This window comes from Rousettus aegyptiacus, unplaced genomic scaffold (genome assembly GCF_014176215.1).
Source record: "Rousettus aegyptiacus isolate mRouAeg1 unplaced genomic scaffold, mRouAeg1.p scaffold_m13_p_13, whole genome shotgun sequence".
Classification (NCBI taxonomy): Eukaryota; Metazoa; Chordata; class Mammalia; order Chiroptera; family Pteropodidae; genus Rousettus; species Rousettus aegyptiacus.
In genome coordinates this window covers 78,165,641-78,171,640 of record NW_023416288.1, presented here as the reverse complement: position 1 = coordinate 78,171,640, position 6,000 = coordinate 78,165,641, and positions in this window count along the sequence as shown.

The following is a 6,000-nucleotide window of genomic DNA, read 5'->3' as shown; positions in this document are numbered from 1 at the left end:
AGGCCCGAGTAAATAGTAAACGATGTTTCTTTGGTTTCATGCCCAACCCAAAATAGTATATCACATGCAGCCAGCCTGATTCTACAGGATGGATGCCATTGTAGTCTATGAAAATTATGTGAGAATTTCAAAGGGGCAGAATTCAGTGGAGGACTATGCATGAAGATCTAAGGGCAGAGTTTGGACCCAGAACTCAGCTCATGTCTTGGATTTTGGTGCCTTTAAAGACAATGCCTTTTTCCTTTAAAGACAATGCCTTTTTCCTTTGCAGTATATTAACTATCATGCCTCAAGCCAACATGAGAAAACTGATCCAGGAACCAGGGAACCCTAAAACTGTCCAACTGTCTGTAGTCATACTAGGAAAAAAATCATTTTACTTCTGATGTGTGCTTTCATGTAGACATATCGAAGCCGACCACAAATAAAAGTGAAAACAGATCTAGAATAAGTTCAGCAAACAATGGAAAACAAATGAATCCTGGAATTCAAATCAAAAAGATTGGTTTTGCATGCCCCCATATACTGCCTTCTTTCTCCTAAAAAAGTTTTCTTAACCTTTCTAGCATTATTAATGAAATGAAATTATTCCACATGGGTGCAAAATCAGTCCCATGGCGACAACATTTGTTTTCTGCACTCAAGCTGGGAAAAAAACACAGCACTTCTATGGCAATGGCACTGACCTTTTATTATGGCAATTTAGAACTTGGTGCTTACCCATGAGAAGCTGGGGATCATTCAGAACACACAAATGACAAGGACTTTGTCCTTGAGTACCTTATCATGTTTTCTAACATGTGTTTTCATTTAAGATTCAGTCTTTGAATCACCCACAATGTTGATTACACCAAAAGAATGTTTTTTGTTTTTTTGTTTTTTTTGAGAAGGGCAATGTCCTGGACAATGACATCTTTATAAAGAAGAAGGTGAACAGTTTTACGATTCCTCCTAATTAATAAAGAAATACATGCAGGGAGAGGTACAGTGTTCCCTTGATTACTTCTCTTAACGTTCAGATTATCTAAGAAATAACTTATTAAGTACCTTATATGTGCTAGAAATTTTTATAGGTGCTAGAGTGAAAGCAATTAATTAAGAAATACCAAGTATCTGCCCTTATGGAGCCTGCATTCTATTTGAAATGGGGAAGATAAATGAATATATCAATATTTTATTGTTCAGTTAAGCATTCACCTACATTTTTGGTAAGCATCTCTTCTCTAGTTTTATGTCCAATGTTATATTTATGCACAAGGTATATGATGCTGCCCAAATTTGTAAGCTTGGAAAAGTCAGAATGAGGTCTACACACTTTCCTTTCTGGTGCAATCATCAGTTCCTTGATCATTATGATCGGCATCTTTAAAACAAAAATAAAATACTATTCTCTCAAAGTTCTATGTTCTGTTTAGTCACTGTACAGTGATAGACTGCTTTTCATGTGGAAAGTGAATAAACTTCATGTTGTGAAGTTGGTTGTTCTAAATGTCTTGTAGAAAATATAAATTATTCTTTTCTTCCTCTTGGAAAAGCGAATGTAATCAATGTACTACTCTTCTCACTATGGAATATAACAATGTGTTTTATAATCTTGAATTAAACTAGCATTCGAAAAAAATCACCAAAGCAGCAATGTGAATGTGCTACTTTAAAATGGATTTTGATCCACTGACATAGTTTTTCTTTAGAATGGCTGCTTTATTTCTTTAGGTTACCCAAAGAATCCATCACTAGTTTCATAATCATATTATTTGTGTGAGTATTTTAATAGCTGACAAATTAAGAATAATATTTACTATTTTTAATGGTTCAAAAATATTATTTTGGAAGATAGACTTTTATTTCCTTCCTGAGAATGAAATAAGAAGACACAATGTGAGGGAAAGGAGGATCACAGAAAATACAATGACTTCCTTAAGATTTAAATGAAAATGTGCCCTTCTGAGACTTATGGCAGAGATGGTTAAAGATCCATGCTTTGGAGTCAGAAAAAAAAAAGGCTTGAATCCTGCTTCAATGCACTAGTTGTATGATTTTAGGCATAGTTGTATGATTTTAGGCAAAAGATCAATCTTCCCATTAGTAAAATGGTAACACATTACTTATACAACTATGAGGATAAAATGAAATGTATCTCTGAAGGGCTTAGTGCAAGATCTGGCAGGGCAAATCTATGAGTACTCTATAAGTGGTTGCTGTTTTTTTATTATTATTATTACTATCCTTGTTATTTCATTTTACTGTTACATGTTACAAAGCCAGATGGAGAATCTTACTTGATTTTGATCATGGACAACTAGGAGAAGAAAAAAAAATGAAGTATTACCGAAAAGTTTAATCTTTCAAAAATATTACAGTTGAAGATAATTGATATTTTATATCACATTATAATCAACTACCTCAAAGTTAATGTTTTTTAAAGAAACATGTAACCAAATTCTAATTTCCTATAATCAAGGAATAAAAGTTAGCATATTTAAATGGAAAACTGTAAGTAATGTTTAAAATTTCCTATAATCAAGGAATAAAAGTTAGCATATTTAAATGGAAAACTGTAAGTAATGTTTAAAATTTCATTCAAATTCTTTATTGTAGTGAACATAAAATGGAACAAAAGAGTAAATAAAATCTGGTCATTTATATAACTTCCAGTGCAAAACTTGCTATATTCTGAGAATAGGAAAGAGTGGGGATGGTTATACTTAATATCCCCACTTTCAGCTCCAAATTTGCAGGAAGTTGGACCTTCAATGTTGTAATTTCTACTAGTTATCCATGAAAATTGTGTGTTACTCAAGGGGTGGAAAGAATGTTCAGTGGTTTCCTGGTTGGGTATTTTGAATGAGCCTGATAAAATGTACAGCTTCTGTATATCCTCATTTGATAGGAATCAGGTAATCCTCCTTGTTCCCCGTCGAGTCTCAGAAAGGAAACTTTACTGTTCACTACTTGCAATCACTAAGACGCACTGTGGAAGATGTTTACAAGGCTTTAAATATAACAAAAGAGAACTTGTAGAGACTTTATAATCTGAACAAAATGAAAGAAAAAGGGGATCAGAACTGACAGTAAATATAGACCCAGCAATAGAAAGAGGCTTTTGAGATTTTAAAATGCCATTTTGTAAATGACCAAATTTAAAAGTCAGAAAGGAAGCAATTTTAAAGTAAGTGACTGTGTATATGTGTGTATGTGTGTGTGTAAATGTGCTGACACAACTGAGGAAATTTCCATAGGGATAAAGAAAAAAAAATCATTCATCCATTCTCTACAACCCTGCTTCTCACAGCGTATCTTCAAGTCATTTGTCTAGTCTAGTTTGAAATGAGTAAGTGATGGGGCTTCCAAAATATTCCCAGTGAGACTATTCCATAGCCTACAAAATTTTACTGTTTCCTCTTATTTAGGTTAATTTTATTCCATTTTAATCCACTGTTTCTATTCAAGAGGAGAAAAAAAAGTAAGTCTGTTCTTTAAATCTATGTCATAGGAAACAGTTTCTGTGTTCTTTTCATTTAATGATTGAGTATCTCTGTGGTCATGTCTAATATTTGCTAGAAGGGATGCAAGGCTATATGCAGATTATTATCTTGTTCAAAAGAACTGTATTGGATGGTCTCCAAGTGTAATCGTGAAAGCATTTGCCAACAGGAGCCTGAAGCACATTTGATAAACTATATATTACATAGCATCTTTAGAGTTGTTCTCTCCTCATTTCTATGTCCAAGGTACATAAATATGAGTTAAAAGTTCAGCCTAATTTGAAATGTCCCACAAGTTTCATTTCTAAACTTACTTCCTGAGAAGAGTACACTGTCATCTGCTGTACCTCCCAGAAATAGGGGCATCCTCTTCTGAAAACAATCAAGTCTTCATGCTCATGGTTAAGGTCTTAGACTATCTGACTATTGCCAGTTTTTCCAAATCCTTTCTTCATTGCCCACATGAAAACTGACCACAAAAATAAATTTGAGTTTTACAGAGCTTCTTATTTAGGTAGGACACATCCACAAGATAGAGAAGATATTCAGGATAAAATTTTAGTTACTTTCCATCCTCGCCGAAATAACCCCAAATCTCTAGCAAAATATATCTCAGATACCCTGAAGATGCTCTGAATTATTTGGGAGTATTTACATTAATGTAGACTCCAAGCTTCAAGACATACTGGATCTGAAATTTCTGAGAGTAGGAGCAAAGTTAATAAATTCTCTGGGTGATTTGCACACATGCTAAAATAAGATAATCAAAAGTTTTAGTCCTTTTGACTCTATCCAGGACTGTTCAAAAACTTTCAGCATTTATTTCCCTTCCTTATATGCATTGTTTTCCCTTTTTCGTTTATTTGTACTTACGATGGAACTCTCTGTCCTAGTGAACTCGCTGATCTGGTTCATGTGAAACACTGTCTGCCACCACAATGTGACTATTCTAGATCATCATAGTGAGGTGGTTGAACATGAAGCCAGCCACCACTTACTGAACTTGAAGTAAGCCACCACTTACAGACTTTGTGAGCTTAGCCAAACTGCCTAATTGTTCCTGTATCAATTTCCTAATCTCTCAAATAGTTGTAACAATGACACCTACATCATGGACTGTAGGATTCGATTAATTAATATTTGTAAAGTGCTTAAAATAATGTCTGAACTATAGTAAACAACACTCTATAAATGCGAACACTAAATTTAGGACCCAATAGTTTAAATTTCTGTACACAGTATAGAACCCTCTGTATAACCTATACATCTTCCTGGGTTGAAAATAAAGAAATAGAGAAACTTGGATTTATGGTAAGCAGTAGCAGAAAAAAAATAGACACCTTCGTTTTTGTGTTATTCGGCATGAACAGCAACGACCTGAAAGGCCACGAGTACAACTTGCCAGCTCATCTCCAGACAAGGGCACCCCTATTGTCCAGGGCAAGAGGGTCGCAGGATGCTGTAATACTCATCATTATGTGTAGAGAAAGGAGTAAGTCTTGCTTTTGGACAGGGTAGGAAAAAATTAGTCTTTGGACATTCATGACAAAGTCAGAAATGAAAACTAACATTTGCCTGGAGCACAATGTCTTTTTCCAGGCCCACATAATACTTCTGCTATAAGAGAATTTTCCATTATATAAAAAGATTCTGAATAAAATCTTGCTTAATTTCAGGTAGAGAGCCCTTCCTAAATTCCTTACCTACCTTCATATATGACAGATTTGCTTTGGTAATGATTTTTTCACAGCAGGTATTCAGCATTCTGCTTGTTACACAAACTTTCACCATATTTTCCAGACTAGTGCCAAGGATAAGGCCAGGTTTTCTGAAAAATTAATAAATCTCTTGCCATAATCCTTACTGCTTCAACTGACAAATTTAATAAACGACAGGATGCAAAGCCCAGATTTCCTAATAGGATTGCTTTCTTTTTGTTTCTTATTTTTTTCTTTGACAAGTTTTACAGGGTAGCATTTCCAAGACATGGTCAAGTGCTATAAACCTAATCCTTAGCAATTTCCTCCTTAGCTCAAATAACCTAAATATTTTATGAATGGTAAAGGGTTTCACATGTCGACCATCAACAAAACAAGCCTTTTCTATCCCTTTACTTTGTCCTTTCTTCTAGTTGTTTGAGTAATTTTCTTTACAGAACTATGAGGATATCTTAATGTAACATACCTCTGTCAAGTTTTCAAAGTACACAGAATATTTTTAGTATGTTTTCTTTAGAAAATTTCAAAAGTAGCATCTATTCCTAAGTAAAACTATCAACATTTTCCAATTTGATGTTAGTAAAAAAAAAAGTTTCTATTTAAGTATTTGGATAAAAAAGAGGACCAATTTTAGGGAATTTTAAGGGCCTCATGATACACAAAGAGTGGGGACTGACGCCAGACTCCCTTCAAGGGGAGGCTGCTCTTGTGGTCTTCCAGGACTTTTTAGGTGCCACTGGAGATATGTTTGGGCCAAGGATCCATTCTGCCTGACAGTCTTTTTGCCCATGGTGATG